Source organism: Berghia stephanieae, chromosome 15 (genome assembly GCF_034508935.2).
Source record: "Berghia stephanieae isolate SIO BIC M18660-M18661 chromosome 15, UCSD_Bste_1.3, whole genome shotgun sequence".
NCBI lineage: Eukaryota > Metazoa > Mollusca > Gastropoda > Nudibranchia > Aeolidiidae > Berghia > Berghia stephanieae.
In genome coordinates this window covers 5,748,837-5,766,353 of record NC_088374.1, presented here as the reverse complement: position 1 = coordinate 5,766,353, position 17,517 = coordinate 5,748,837, and the positions used below count along the sequence as shown (strand labels likewise).

General features: G+C 34.5%; 1 pseudogene across 1 annotated transcript in view; it reads left to right on the top strand.

Moving 5' to 3' along the window:
• Positions 1–1,385: 1,385 nt before the first annotated feature.
• LOC144960283 (sodium- and chloride-dependent taurine transporter-like) overlaps positions 1,386–17,517 on the top strand; it is a 52,477-nt pseudogene continuing 36,345 nt past the window's right edge. Inside the window, exons 1-5 of the transcript XR_013642822.1 lie at positions 1,386–1,504; positions 6,457–6,713; positions 11,367–11,498; positions 13,921–14,233; positions 15,210–15,342. The product of XR_013642822.1 is annotated as a sodium- and chloride-dependent taurine transporter-like (transcript). The remainder of the gene's footprint in view (positions 1,505–6,456; positions 6,714–11,366; positions 11,499–13,920; positions 14,234–15,209; positions 15,343–17,517) is intronic.

Genomic DNA, 17,517 nt, shown 5'->3' with positions numbered 1-17,517 from the left:
TACTACTACTACTACTACAACAACAACTACCACTTCTACTTCTAGAAGAAAATAACAAAAACATAGGCTATTCAAATACTTTACGAGACTTACTTTAAATAGGACAATACGCACCGCAGAAAGTCCATTCACCTTGAGCTTTCAGTCGCAAGTTAAAATAGAAACATTAATGTGCTTTCTTGGTGTGAATGTACCTATCCCCGCCATTTCTCCCTCGCGACATAGCATGAATTCCCAGTCTGACACCAACGGATTGCCATGTTGGCGTTTAAATGCCAAATTAAAAAAAATAATAATTAAAATATTTAATCAGATTGATTTGGTAAAATTATGTTTTTGATTTTTTGCATATTTATTTACGTGTTTGATTTTTTTGAGCCATTTTATTCTGTACTTTCTAGATATAAGTATAACACGACCATGAGATTGTCCTTATTTGGCAACAGGAAGAGAGTTGATGCAAATTCACTTAGGTAATTAAGAATATGTACAGACACACACACACACACACATATATATATATATTATATATTATATATATATGTGTGTGTGTGTGTGTGTATGTATATATGTATTTATGAGTGTTTGTGGGTACTTGTAGGTACGAGAGTGCCCGATAACTTTGGTTAGAGCTAATATAAAAATAGAAATAGAGTCACTCGCATATTTACTGCCGAAACACATGTTTCAGTGAACTCCACATCGTCAGTCGGCATTATTATTATGTCCGTAGAATGATTTTGTTACATCCAGGGTCTTCGATGTGGATTTTCTTGCGTCGTTACTTCCGATGTGTTGTTGATTTAGCGGTGATTAGTGTAGTTATCATACACAACAACACAAATCGCGGCTAAATCAACATTACAACGGAGTTATGGACACAAGAAAATCAACATCGACCCCCCCCCCCCTCCCCCGAATGAAATAAAATCATTCTATTCTAATAATATGCCCACTGACGACGTGGAGTTCACAGAAACATGTGTTTCGGCAGTAAAGATGCGAGTGACTCCATTTATATTTTATATTATCTATAACCAACGTTATATGTGACCCTTCGCCTCAAGAGGGTAATAAGTCGGGTTGGTTAAGATGTTGAAAATTGAATTTAAAGCCAGAAATATCAGACTTGTATTGAGTTTGTATGTTTTATTGAGGAGAATGGTTACCATGATTTAGGGTGATATTGCCAACAATCTATATTTTTGACCAGTTTAACATTAAATTTGGTTCGTTCCGATATAATACCGTTTTGAGATGATGCTTCACATATATCGACTCAAGATGACGACTGGAGATATTTGACATTTTCAAGCCATCTGGCATTTCGATTTTGACTTGTTTGGCAGGATTTGAATAAATTTATCTCCCATGCTGATGTGGTTCTCGACTGACACAATTCTTATCACGAGTGTATAAATGATTAGATATTAGGACTTTATCCTGGTATAGTCAATTGTAAATGGTGTTTATTGTGATTGGATACATAAATAAGACGATTCAGGTAAGAGTTATCGTTATTTTCAGTTGAACACTTTGTATATATATATATATATATATATATATATATATATATATATTATATATATATATATATATATATATATATATATATATATATATATATATCTTAGAAAGACACATATACTTACAGATAGACGAACAGATAGACATCCATATATTATATATATATATATATATATTATATATATATATATAATATATATATTTTATATATATATATGGAAGATAAATTGATAGGCAAATAGATAGACAATAACTAGAGAGAAAGATATATACTTTGATTGGTTCATAGATAGATAGATATTTAAATAGGAAGACATAGAGATTGGTAGATCGTACTCAGGTATATAAAGAGAACCTGCTCGCTAACAACGTTGTCTCTGTCCGAAACTATTGTAAGATCGGCTAACATGCGTCATGTCTTGTCCTAAATGATAAATGTTGTTGTCGGCCAGGGACCACTTATAAAGATAAAGCGCATTGAGCAAGTTTAGTAGATATTGCGGTATAAAAAGTTCAATTAAAAATTAATATGTATCATCATCATCATCATCATCATCATCATCATCATCATCATCATCATCATCATCATCATCATCATCATCATCATCGGCTTTTTCACCCTGGGTCAATGTATAGACCACAAACAAAAATTTCCCATCCTTCTCTATCCCGAGCTTAATTTGTTTATCTCGTTCCATGTCTTAACACTTCTCTGTATATCAGCCTTCATAAATTCTGTCATTGCGGAAAAACTTCGCTCGCCCAAATTAAAAAAAAAAAATGATTTGATTTGTCCGTATGTATTTCTGTAACAATTTGAGTTTTAGGGAAAGGATATTTGTCTATTCACTCGATTGAAACAGTTTTAGGGAAAGGATATTTGTCTATTCACTCGATTGAAACAGTTTTAGGGAAAGGATATTTGTCTATTCACTCGATTGAAACAGTTTTAGGGAAAGGATATTTGTCTATTCACTCGATTGAACAGTTTTGAAGATATTGTATTCAACGATTGAAACAGTTTGGAAGGATTGTCTATTCACTCGATTGAAATTTTAGGAAAGGTATTGCTATTCACTCGATGAAACAGTTTTAGGAAAGGATTTTCTTTCACTCGATTGAACTTTGAGTTTCTGTCTATTCATCGATTGAACATTTTAAAGAATATTTCAACTTCTTTACAGATATAACTAATTAACCTTAATTATGATCGTACATAATTCGACAGTAAGTTCTAGGTACCCAATGCTAAATCTTATGAACATCTCTTTCTCTCTCGTTCTCCCCTCTCTCTCTCTCTCTCTTCTTTCTACTCTCTATTATATATATATATATATATATATATATATATATATCAACTTTTTTGCTCTCTCCCCCTCCCCCTCCCCCCCCCCCCCCCCCGCGATATATTCTAGTCCAGTAATTATTATCTTATTCTTGTTATATAGTTATTTGGATATCATTAATTTACCTCATTCATTCTCTCTCTCTCTCTTCTCTCTCTCTCTCTCTCTCTCTCTCTCTCTCTCTCTCCTCTCTCCCCTCTCTCGTTATATCTCCCTTGAACGTGCGCGCACACGCACACACATATACTCACACATTTTTATCTATAATTTTTCAACCATTATGCCATCATATATAAAATAATAAATATATATATATATATATATATATATATATATATATATATATATATATATATATATATATATATATATATATATATATATAACGTGACTGTTTGAAAAAGGCCAAACGCCAAATTCGTCGTTTGTTCTGTGTTGTACCCGTATTCGTGGTTCACATATTCACTCCCTTTATCTTTCTCTACGCCAATGCAAAAGACAACAACTGTAGGACCACAAAAAATATCTCTTTGTTGCACGAATTTACGCATTCAATATCCTAACTGAATATACTGGACGCTTTGCATGCTGCGATTGTCAGTAATATATTAATAACATCAACGTTTTAAAAAAAACAAAAACAATTTAAATATATTTAATACCTAGTGGATATATATACAGGCACAATTCGAACTCATCGAAGCGAAACGTGCTTTTGAATTAAATAAACATTTTCAATCAACCGTGTCGACTGCAATAAAGATATTCCCACGTTTAATAAACTTTTTAAAATTTAATAGAGCTTTAATTTAGCGCAATATCCACTGTGCTCAAAGCCGCTTTACAAGAGGCCCCTGGCCAACAGCAACACTTAACATTCAAGACTGGGCATGACATTGTTAGGCGATATTACGAATTTTTTGTTCGGATAGAGACAACCCTGTAATCGGTCAGGTACTCATTTTACACATGATTACGGTGAGAGAATGTCATTAAAGAGCCTTCTCCAAGAACTGAACTATGCGCCAAGAGAGGCTCGAACACAAAAACCAGCCGATCCGAAAGCGAGTATCATACTATAAGACCACATAGCCGTATACGGAATCACAACTGGCTATTTACATTAAAATTTTAAAAAAGTAGTAATTCACATCCATTGGGCCTATGGAGCCGGAGATTATCCCAGTTTCTATAACGTGAATCGAACAATAATAATTGCATGCTATCCTTTGGATAGGACGCAGGTCTATCGCAAAATACTCTCCGCCAAATCTAACAAAGTCAGCTACCAATTCTCTCCCTGGTGGACAGTGGAGGGGTGTCAGAATGAAATCTCGACTGCACCCGGGATCGATCTTGATCGCTTTGTCTGTGGAGCGAGTGCTCTACCGACTGAGCCATCGGGACCCCAAAAATGGTTACGCAGGTTCAATCACAATTTACACTATTTACAAATTAATCTCAACGTAAATGGACCAGGTCGAGTTATAGCATACGAAGCAAAGTGTGTCCAAATATACAACAACAAAAAACAAAACAAAAAAAAAAATGAAAATTATGATGCCTGAATTGTAAGAGAGGGGGGCGGGGGGGGATGGCTGTGGATGGTTCCCCGATGTCACATTACATTTTACAGACAGTCGCGTTTTACAGACCAACATGAGTAGGGATAAAGTCGAGATCACCCAGGTCGACAGGATCGATGAATTTGATCTTGACCCTCTCACAAAGAAAAATCGTCACATTCATTACGATGGAACCAACCGTTTTCTTATTCTGATTTTATTTTGCTATAGTTAGTCATAGCTATAAAAGGGGTCTTATAGCTTAGTAGGTAGAGCACTCGCTTGACACGCAAAGGGACCGAGATCGATCCCGATTGCAGTCGAGATTGTTTCTGATACTGAGCCCCCCCCCCCCCCACCCACCCCCCTTCACACATGACTGATCGGGTAGCTGGGTCTGTTAGATCTGGCGGAAATTAATTAGTGATAGACTAGCGTTATATCCAGAACTGGGTCTGTTAGATCTGGCGGAAATTAATTAGTGATAGACTAGCGTTATATCCAGAACTGGGTCTGTTAGTTCAGGTGAAAAGTACATAGCGATAGACTAGCGTTCTATGGAAAGGGTAGCAATCAATTGTTATTGTCCGTTTCACGCTATAGAATCCGGGATAAACTCCTGCTCCATGGTCCTAATGGCTCGACACTGTGTTGCACAGCTCATCTTATTCTGAACAAAATATAGAATATACTCGTTCCTATTTTGTTTGTGTTTGGTGATTATGGAGTTTCGGATAAGATTACGAAAGCAGCTGTTCATTTTCTTTGAATTTTATGATGGATAAAAGAAATTTGAATTTTAAAAATGTTGGTGGTATCGTAAAGAATGTGACGATGTTCCTATAGTTGATAAGGTTTGGGTTAAAGAAGAACAGATATTTTTTTTAAAAAATTGACTTAGGTTCTTTACGCGGCTCTGTGTTCTTGTGGTATGACACTCGATTTCGGATCGGAAGGTCCTGGCTTCGAGCCTCGATCGGCGCATGGTTTAGTCATTGGAAAAAAATCTTTACTCACATTCTCTCACTGACTGTATTCAATGTGAAAAATGAGTACTTGGGCGTAATCAGTTATCAGCGTTCGCTGTATTTGTCCGAAAAATTGTAATTCGCCTAAAGGGCGTCATGTCTCGTTCTACTTGTTACGTGTTGCTGCTGGTCAGGGACTTTGTAAAGTGCTTTGAGACGTTTAGTGGATATTGCGCTATATAATACCTTTTTTCTTCAAATCATGAAACTAGAGAGAGTTAAACCGTAATGCATATTTAAAAAAAAAAGATTTAGGCTCTTTACACGGTTATGTGTTCTTGTGGTTGATCATCACTTTCGGATCGGAAGGCCCTGGGTTCTAGCCTCGCTCTTTTTATCGTTGAATCTTTGGAAAGTACTCTGTACTCGAATTCTCTCACAGTACTCGATGTGCAATATGAGTTCCTGGCCGTTATCAGCGTCGGTTGTCTCTGCCCGAAAAGATTGCAATATCGCAGAACAGGCGTCATGTCTAGCTCTACCTGTTACCTGTTGCTGTTGGTCAGCGACTCTTTCTAAAGCTCTTTGAGCAGGTTTAGTGGATATAGCTCAATATATAAGCTCAAGTTTTAACCAAAAAAAAGGCCATTGGCAATTTCAATAACATCGACAGCATGATCGTCCTACAATCAAATGATAAAGACACTTAAATGGAAAAGGAAAAAAGACAAAAACAGGTTGCGTGATAATCGTCTTAAAGACGAAGATTTTAAATCACTGCATAGTCTCATTTCTTTAAAATACGCTCCAACAGTCATGACGTCATTTCCCATGTAATGACGCAGAGTAACTCATCAACTGGCTCTAAACTATTGGAATAATGGCGGACGCCCTTATGAAATACCCCTCCGAGGTTCATGAAAGTGCATCCAGAGGAGAAAAACATTATGAATCTGATCATGTTTTGAATATTGTACATTCTGATTACACGATATCTGAAAAAGTTCGAGCCAGCATGAATAAAACAAGGTACCGATTTTCTTTGTTTAGAACCAAGCTGCTAGGCGACGTGACGTCAGGCTATTGCATCCTTTTGTAAAACAGAGTCGCTATCATCTTAGGGATGGAAAACGCAGAGGAACAGATGATGAATGACGGCGGAGATGCGGAAGAGCCCGCGATATCTGACCTTAAAGAGAGGCCCAGCTGGAATCGTAGCGTTGATTTCTTCATCGCCTGCCTTGGCGGGTCCGTAGGCCTGGGTAATGTATGGCGGTTTCCATACCTCTGCTACAAGAACGGTGGCGGTAAGTAGTTAGTCCTGTTTTGTTTTTGTTTTTGTTTTTTGTTTCAATCGATATCCCTGTTGTATTTTGTTTTGTTTTTTTCCTTTTAATTTTTTTTTCGCACCAACGTTGTATTTGTTGTTTCATTTCCGTTCAATTTGGAACTCCTTAGTGACATATCGAACGATTTTTTTATCTTTTGTTTTTCTTTTTTGTTTACTTTCCAATATTATTCTCTACAAAAAGGACCTACAAAATATCCCTGTCTTTTATCTGAAATTTAGTGATGCATTTATGTCTTTATTTGTTTTATTTTGTTTTTTTTTTGTTGTTGTTGGCTGAAGAAGGGTTTTGAGCGCAAAATGTCCCGTGTTTGGTATTTTGTACTTTTTTAAAGCTATTATATTCACTTTTGTAAATGACTTCTTGCAATCCCAAAGGCGTCATTGTCTAAAATTAATAGCGTTCTTACTGTTCACAAAAAAAGAAAATCGTGATTACACAGAACAGGCGTCATGCCACATCAGCCTATTAGGTGTTCGAGTTGGCAAGGGAGCAATTTTAAAGAGCATTGGCACGTGTAGTGGATAATTCATAGCTAGCAATGAAATCAAAATATAAAAAAAACTCCAAGAAGTAGAAGAAGAAGAAGAAGAAGAAGAAGAAGAAGAAGAAGAAGAAGAAGAAGAAGAAGAAGAAGAAGAAGAAGAAGAAGAAGAAGAAGACGGAGGAGAAGTTAACAATTCTACTACTACTACTACTACTACTACTACTACTACTACTACTACTACTACTACTACTACTACTACTACTACTACTGCTGCTGCTGCTACTGCTGCTACTACTACTACTACTACTACTACTACTACTACTACTACTACTACTACTACTACTAGTACTACAACAACAACAACAACTACTACTACTACTACTACTACTACTACTACTACTACTACTACTACTACTACTACTACTACTACTACTACTAATAATAATAATAATAATAATAATAATAAATAATAATAATAATAATAATAATAAATAATAATAATATAATAATAATAATAATAATAATAATAATAATAATAATAATAATAATAATAATAATAATTAATAATAATAATAATAATAATATATAATAATATGATATGATAATAATAATAATATAATAATAATAATAATAATAATAATAATAATAATAATATAATAATAATAATAATAATAATAATAATAATAATAATAATAATAATAATAATAATAATAATAATAATATAATAATGATAATAATAATTATTATTATAATTATAATTTAATAATAATAATTATTATAATCATAATTGATAATGAAATAATAATATAATAATAATAATAATAATATAATAATAATAATAATAATAATAATAATAATAATAATAATAATAATAATAATAATAATAATAATAATAATAATAATAATAATAATAATAATAATCATAAATGGCATCTATATTGCGTTTAAACCCATTATCACATGCTCTAAGCACTTTTACAGTGATTTAAAAAAAAACATATTACAGTAAGTCAAGTGTTGCTGCAAAAGTGATACGAATTCAATTTAACAACAACAACAAATCATGATAGTTGTAGAGCAACGTACGACGTGAAAAGAGTAAACTTTAAGCGAGATTTTAAAGTTGTCAAGTAATTCAATAGAGTTACAAATATGGGGGCCGAAATTTAAAGCGATTGGCCACTTATTTTACGCAATGTCCTATGTTTGACAAGGATATGTCGGTCACTGCTTGACCTCAAGTTTCTATTGGAGACACATATGTTTATTAGATTGTCTTTAATATAGGAGGGACTGCTAGTCCTCACGGATTTGTAGACAACAGTAGATATTTCCACAGGAAGCCAATGTAACTCACGTAGAAGGAGATATGCGGATGGGTATTTGTGTTTTTTTTTTTTGTTTTTTTTTTCAATGCCTTGTTTTGAACAACCTGAAGTTTATACATTTTGTCTCTAGTCAAATTCGACCAGAGGTAATTACAATAGTCCAATTTGGATAATACAAAGGAATTCGTCCAAAGTTATGCTATTGGCATTTTTATTAAACGATGAATTTTGTTTTATATTTGTTTTTTTTTTTTTGTTTTTTCATTTCTATGTACATAGACCGTATGGTGTTATTTACATGGCTTGCCATGGAAAGATTTTTATCAATGATGACGTAAATGGTTTTCTAAAAAGTTTATTATTTCAGTTAATTGGACAATCGAATTGTATTGTTTCCCATTGAATTTCTTGTCTGTTTAAGGATAGTCGACCTCAGTTTTATTATAGTTTAGTATTAGCTTGTGTTGATACATCCAATATTTAATATCGTTAAAACAATTCGAAAATAGGCGTATTAAGAATTGTAAATAACTAAGGGGCAATGAATCATAAATGTCCGTATTATCTGCATAAAAATGATGACTCAGAATGAATCTGGTTATCACATTAGAAAGGGGCTGCATACATACAGTGAAAAGGATAGGGCAAAGAATAGAGCCTTACGGCACTCCTAAGGATAGTAAAACTTCCTTTGACCGAACTCCATTTACCACGACAGTCTGCCATCGAACCTGTAAATATATGTTAACCATGTAAGGGCATTTCCTTTTAAGCCAGACGCATTTTCTTGTCCCCTTAACAAAATGTCATAGTCAACGATGTCAAAAGCCGTTGAAAAATCTAAAAAGAATAACAAATTGATATTGGTGGCATCGACATTACATCAAAAGGCATTACAATATTTTTAAGAAGCACCGTGTCAGTACTGTGTTGCTGTTTGTAGACTGACAGAAAAAGATCGTTCCAAATTGCTGTTTTTAAAATAAGATAATTGTGGAAGAACTACACATGACCATAGTTATGACACTTCGCCTCAAGACGGTATTACGTTGGATTGTTAAGATGTTGAAAATTGAATTTAAAGCCAGAAATATCAGACTTGTATTGAATCGGTATGTTTTATTGAGGAGAATGGATACCATATTTTAGGGTGATAATGCCAACAATTTATATTTTTGACCAGTTTCACATTAAATTTGGCTTAAAAGAATATGGTTCGTTCCGACATAATACCGTTTTGAGACGATGGGTCACAATTGTTTATTACATTGTGGCCCAGTGATGGTTTCTCAGTAGGGTTTGACGAGGCCACTTTTAAAATACAATGAAAATTCGCCAGTCAATAGGGAGGTATGTATGATTGATGTAATGGATGGTAATAATGTATCGATGGAGCTGGGCAAAACCTACGCAGGTAAGGGATCAAGGTCGCAAGATTTATTGGGGGCTTTTGTGATCAACTCATTAACGATACTGGATGAGATGGGGTTACATTTGTATAAAGGGGTGTATGAATCTGTGTACAGGGTGTATCTGTATCTACAGATTTCACATGCTGATCTAGTTCTGAACGAATATTATGGATTTTGTCTTGAAAAAAGTTGATCAAAGTTTTTGGCAAGTCTCTTTCGTTTGTCGTAGATGGTAATGGTTCATCTTCAACGTCCTAATAGATCATTACAATGCCAAATAATTGTTTGCAGTGTCTGGAATTTTCAAATGTTGAAAGAAAATACGAGATCGTTGCCTTTTTATTGATGTCTTACAGGTGCGAAGTGTGTTCTTGTATATTATTGAATGGTAAGACCTGGTTATTTCAGCAGTCTTTCTTCATTTTATCTTCTTTTACGTCCGAGGTATACCACAGAACATACTTCCGGTTGGTGACGGTCCTTGGTCGAAATGACGCATGTTTTCGAGAGTTTCGATGAAACCATTCCACTGGTGTGGAGAAATCAATGAATTTTTTGATTAGTGAGTTGTGTTTATAAATCGCCCCTGAAGTGTTCCAAAATAATACCTTTGATGTCAGTGATTTATGTGGTGGTGGTTTCTTGGCATGGTTTTGAAACGTCGAGATTGAACCAAATAAAGGAGTGGTCCGAAAAAGGGAGGTAATCTACAATGGTGTTGGTTTTTTGTGACTCTGAATTTCCCACAATTAGTCAATCTAAAATATGGCCAGCAGGGTGCGTTGGTGGTGTTACGATCTGCAACATATTTTTCTTTGATAGTGACTGACACAATTTATTGGTGTCCGTGATGTTGTCGAAATAAAGATTAAAGTCGCCGAGTATGATTGAATGCCCAGGACGCCTGTGTTGCAATGTTAATATCTCGTTGATTTATTTCCCAATGTCGGGTAAATTGCATTGTTTTTTACTTGTTTGCTGGCGGTCGGTAGATGCAGTTGATGTTGTATCTTGTATTTTTGAGGGATTGTCTTAGATTAATGAACTCCATTTTTTTCCAGCGCATTTCGAGGATTTCTACATGTCTGGTTGAAAAGAAGAAGAAGGAGAAGAAGAAGAAGAAGAGGAAGAAGAAGAAGAAGAAGAAGAAGAAGAAGAAGAAGAAGAAGAAGAAGAAGAAGAAGAAGAATACGGAAGAAGATGAAGAAAAACATTTTTGAGGTAATATAAAAAAGCATGAGCATAATAGGAGAGACGTTTGGAAGAAATTTACATTCAAAATGGTGCCAATAGATTTGTAAATGAGATGTCTTACATTCACATATTTCGTTTTTTTTTTTAATTCATTGTATTTTCTTTTTCTTTTCTTTGTCATTTCTTACAGGGGCTTTTCTTATCCCTTACTTCATATGCCTTGTTTTTGGGTCACTTCCGTTAGTGATTCTAGAGGTCGGCATAGGACAATACATGGGAGCTGGGAGTCACAAGGCCTGGGGGATATTGCCTATATTCCAAGGTAAGGCGAGTATATTTAATATGATTTTTTATGTCTATTGTATCTATGATGATAAAAACAAATGCTTTTACTTGTTGTTATTTAATCATTATGAGTTTGGCAATCTTGGTTGCTCGTTGAATACAATTTTTTTCTTCGCCTAATTCCAAGTGCACCGCCGCAAAGCAAACTAGTGCAAGATTATTTTTATCAAAGTTACACGGCGCTACGATTAACTCGGAATCTGGTTTGAAGCAAACACAACACTGCTGTGTCACGCTCCACTTGTATTTGTGATAAGGACTTTTTTTATTTGTTTTGATTTTGTTGTAGTTTTTTTAAAAATTGTTTTGTTTAAAAATCCTTTCTTCACACGTTTCACACTATAGAAACCGGGATAAACCCCGGCTACATGGGCAGAATGGCTCAGAAGGATAACTTTTATTTTGGTCAAGTAGTAGTAGTAGTAGTAGTAGTAGTAGTAGTAGTAGTAGTAGTAGTAGTAGTAGTAGTAGTAGTAGTAGTAATAGTAGTAGTAGTATCAATTTAGTACGAGGTGATTTGCATCTTGTGGTGCTTAGTTGCACCTTGGGCATGTTGGTGATTCTCGGAGTCCCCATTAGTGCATGTTGGCAGCTGTACTTGTATGTTTTGACGTAGTCTATTTGCAGCTACCCAGTATTTTCGTGGTTTTCCATGTAGACCTGGGAGATTTTACATGGATCTTCAATTAGTCTTCAATTTGGTCAAGTAAATACGATTAAGTAGGTTAGCTCCCCATTCTCCTATTTCTACAACGATACACGTACAATAGATAATGTTGAACAAAGATCCATTAGTTTGGAACTAGTGGTTGAAAGATCCATCTATTTTTACACCGAATCAAAATCCGATTTTGTAGCACTAAAAGCCGCAATCTTCGGCTACTCAGACGACGGCGAACACTCATAATACGATTCAATAGTCTGATGTCACGTCCTCCAAGCAACAATAGCTTGGTTCTAATTAAAGCAAATATGTTCTTTTTATTCTTCGTACTGGCTATATTTCTTTTTCACATTTCATGTGATTAGAATGTTTAAAAGTCGAAACTTGATCAGATTTATAATATTTTACTTCTCTGGATAAGGTTTTATGCTCTTAAAAGAAGTATTTCAAAAAAGGGTTCGCCATTTTTCAGATAATTTAGAACCAGTTTCTATGTTACTATGCGTCATCACGAGGGAAGAGACTAAACAACTGTTGAACCCTATTCTACTGTAAAAGCTATGGTTTCCTTGTTTTGGTACAAATCAAATTGAGAAAATAAGGTGCAGGCATTTCTATAATGTAATGGTAGCACTTCTTATAGGTAAATCTGGGGGTGAGACAGCTAATTATTGATGGATTTTTTTCTTTTACTTTTCTTCATTGCTTTGTCTGGCGCCATTTCATAGGCATTTTTTCAGATCTTGATGTTGGGACAGGATGCTATGCTCCTAACAGGAGACCTTCCAATAATCATACTAGTAGTAGTTGTAGTAGTAGTAGTAGTAGTAGTAGTAGTAGTAGTAGTAGTAGTAGTAGTAGTAGTAGTAGTAGTAGTAGTAGTAAAAGTAGTAGTAATAGTAGTAGTCGTAGTAGTTGTAGTAGTAGTACTGGTTTTAATAGTAATAGTAGTAGTATTGGTAATAGTAGTAGTAGTAGTAGTAGTAGTAGTAGTAGTAGTAGTAGTAGTAGTAGTAGTAGTAGTAGTAGTTGTTGTTTTTGTTGTTGGTGTTGTAGTAGTAGTAGTAGTAGTAGTAGTAGTAGTAGTAGTAGTAGTAGTTGTTGTTGTTTTTGTTGTTGGTGTTGTAGTAGTAGTAGTAGTAGTAGTAGTGTAGTAGTGTAGTAGTAGTAGTAGTAGTAGTAGTAGTAGTAGTAGTAGTAGTAGTAGTAGTAGTAGTAGTAGTAGTAGTTAGTAGTAGTAGTAGTAGTAATAAGGTAGTAGTAGTAGTAAGTAGTAGTAGTAGTAGTAGTAGTAGTAGTAGTAGTATGTAGTAGTAGTAGTAGTAGTAGTAGTAGTAGTAGTAGTAGTAGTAGTAGTAGTAGTAGTAGTAGTAGTTAGTAGTAGTAGTAGTAGTAGTAGTATAGTAGTAGTAGTAGTAGTAGTAGTAGTAGTAGTAGTAGTAGTAGTAGCATTAAAGGTAGTAGTAGTAGTAGTAGTAGTAGTAGTAGTAGTAGTAGTAGTAGTAGTAGTAGTAGTAGCATTAAAGGTAGTAGTAGTAGTAGTAGTAGTAGTAGTAGTAGTAGTAGTAGTAGTAGTAGTAGTAGTAGTAGTAGTAGTAGTAGTAGTAGTAGTAGTAGTAGTAGTAGTGGTAGAAATAGTAGTAGTAGAAATAGTGAAACTTCACGTATATTATTTTGTAGTATCTGCTTATTTTCAATATACATTCATTCTTATTTTCTTATTCTGCTTTTGAAGGACTGGGGATGGCAATGGTGGCCATTATTTTCTACATTAACTGCTACTACAGCATCATTCTGGCCTGGGCATTCATGTATCTGTTCCATTCCTTTAAATCCCATCTACCTTGGGACTCATGTGACGGGTCGTGGAATACTGACCAATGCAATGTAAATTATACCACAGGAACAATTACCACCACCACCACCACCACCACCACCATCAAGAAAAACGCAAACATTACGACCAAATACATGAACAGCACCAGAGACTATACAGCTGATAATTCGATGGCATCTAATCTAATTGACCCTGTCACTGAATTTTGGGAGTAAGATTATATAAATAATTACGTCAATTTCTGTTAACTGTACTACTCCCATTAAAACTACTCTTATTACTATTTCTACTACAACTACAAATACTACTAATTCTTCTTCAACTACAACTACTACTGCTACTACTACTACTACTACTACTACTACTACTACTACTACTACTACTACTACTACTACTACTACTACTACTACCACTACTACTACTACTACTACTACTACTACTACTACTACTACTACTACTACTACTACTGCTACTAATGCTACTAATACTACTACAACCACTACAACTACTACTACTACTACTACTACTACTACTACTACTACTACTACTACTACTACTACTACTACTACTACTACTACTAACTACACCTACTACTACTACTACTACTACTACTACTACTACTACTACTACTACTACTACTACTACTACTACTAACTACTACTACTACTACTACTACTACACAACAACAACTACTACTACTACTACTACTACTACTACTACTACTACTACTACTACTACTACTACTACTACTACTACTACTACTACTACTACTACCAATACGACTACTACTACCAATACGACTATTAAGAATACTACTAATTTTATTGATGTGAATTAAGGTGTAAAAATGACACCTGATTGGTTATTAAAAATAACCCTTTGGGTGAAATAGTCATTCAGGCAGCTGGAGAAATTAAAAATTAGGGTATTAGTACCATAATATTGGTCACGATTTATCTATTTATCTTAATCGGAGTGTTGGAATAGACGTTCCCAGTATTTATTAAATTCGTTTTGTTTTAATCGTGCAATAACGCATACTCGCAAGCTCATAGTGATATTTGGTACATGGAACATAATCTCGTTTGATAAACGAGAACAATTAAAGAATCAAATGATAGTATATTAGTAATGAATTACAGATCACTATAATATGGAAATGCTCTTTAATCATTTGTGAAATCTAGGAAGAAAGTTCTTGACTTGTCAAGCGGCATCGATGAGATGGGGTCACACAAATGGGACCTGACACTGTGTCTACTCCTGGCATGGGTAGTGATCTACCTGTGCGTTTCAAAAGGAATAAAATCCTCTGGAAAGGTAGGACATTTTTTTTGGAATCACGTTTACTCTCTTGACTGTCTCATAAATTTATATATATATATATATATATATATATATATATATATATATATATATATATATATACATATATATATATATATTATTTCAAGTATAAATATGATCAAATTTAATTAATTTGAAATGTTTTATAAACAGATCCTTTTATCATAGAGTTTAGTACTATTATTTCATGGTTTTGTTTTTATAGTTTATATTGTAATTATTATCTAACCTAATTATCTCAAGTAATAAATATAATACGCGGTCGTTAATTATCAAACACTCTACATGATCCATGTATATTAATTTCTCACGAACATATACTTACATATATATATATATATATATATATATATATATATATATATATATATATATATATATAAATGATTACAGAGTCGGGTGAAATTTATTGTGCTTGTCTGTTGTACTAGTGAAAGCTAACAAACAAACAAAAATAAACAATATTCTGTAAGGCAATCAACGCGTTGGTTTACTTTGTCTTTTAAGGAACATTAATCTGTGCTTGATGAATTGTTGGTAGACTTAGCCTGGGTATAGTTAGAACGAGTCTCTCTTTCTTATTAATTATGCTAGAGAAAACCGAGCATTTGAGTAGGGCGGTGTTCAATGGTCGAGCCAAAACCGATGTATAATATATATATATATATATATATATATATATATATATATATATATATATATATAGTCACGTATTTTTAGCCGAGGCAATCGTTTCCATGTCCTCCATTTCATCAGCCGGCATTTATTCGTAGACTGGATTTTCTTTCGAGAGTTCAGTGATGTTTATTTATTTACGTCCGTATTTCCACATTGTCAATTATGGGACGGTGATTAGTATTGTTATGCAGTGAGAAGTTGTAGTGAGTTTCTATTGTGTGTGTGTGTGTGTGTGTGTGTGTGTGTGTTTGAGAGAGAGAGAGAGAGAGAGAGAGAGAGAGAGAAAGAGATCTTCTGGTCTGACACTAATCTGGAGAAAGGCCTTCTCTATGTCGGAGCATAAGGCTACTTTATGTCTTCTAATTGGCATGAGCACATGGGTCAACAGAGGCAACAGGTTTGGGCCTGTTTCCATACAGTCATTTAGAGAGATGGTGTTTGGTCATGAGGAAGAAGCATCAAATACAGGGCGTATCTTAGTTGAAAGGCTGGACATCTAAACAACTTGTCTGTGAGGCAAATAGAACTTTGAATTTGTCATGTTCTGACCTTCATCCAAGGGCACCTCCTCAATGATGCTGTCTGCCTCCATTTTCCTAAAAACATCAGATCCCTTTTTCAGTATTCTATCTCTTGATAACTTTCTCTCAAGATTATCAAGTCTCTGCCTAGCTCTAGACTCATTGCACTGCAATTGCGGCTTCTTTGATTCTATTCAAGGTAAAACCACTAGAAGTTGGCTAGAGTTAGCCCTTTAAGGCAGGTCACTCTTCCAATACTGGAATTGCTAGGAGCCGTTCTGTTGTCAATAGTTTACAGTTCCCAGACAATGTGATGTACTTATTTTGGACTGATTCGTCTGTGGTGCTGCAGTGGATCTTAGTGAGCCGACTTGGTGGAAATGTTTGTGTGCAACCGTGTAGCTCAAATACAAGAGCTTACTGAACCCGAGTCATCATTGTATAGGAAAAGAAAACCCAGCTGATTGTTTAACCAGAGGGTTGTCAACTGAGGAAATTATGAACAAACCGTTGTGGTTTGAAGTTCCACCGTGATCTTAACAATGAAATGGACGAAGTCAATGAGGGTAGCCATGTGGTTAGTGAGGAATCAGCAACCACTAGTCTCACAGTGTGCGCAGCTAAAGCTGATTCAGTATTGGATTTTACACGGTGGGGAGATTTCTCTAAGTTTATTAGAATATTTGCTTGTATTTTCAGATTCATAAATAATTCAAGAGGAAGAAGAAATCTTGTGGAAACGACACATCATACGTTGTGTGTTGATGAACTTGAGTTTGCAAAATTGAAGTTGTTGTTGTAAATACAAAGGTTACATTTCGTTGAAGAAATCGAGTGTCTTGAAAATAATAAGCAGGTTAAAAGGACATCTGTGTTGTATAAAATGAATCCCTTTCTTGACAAACGAGGACTGATGAAGATGAGAGGTCGGCTTCAATTTTCTGATCTT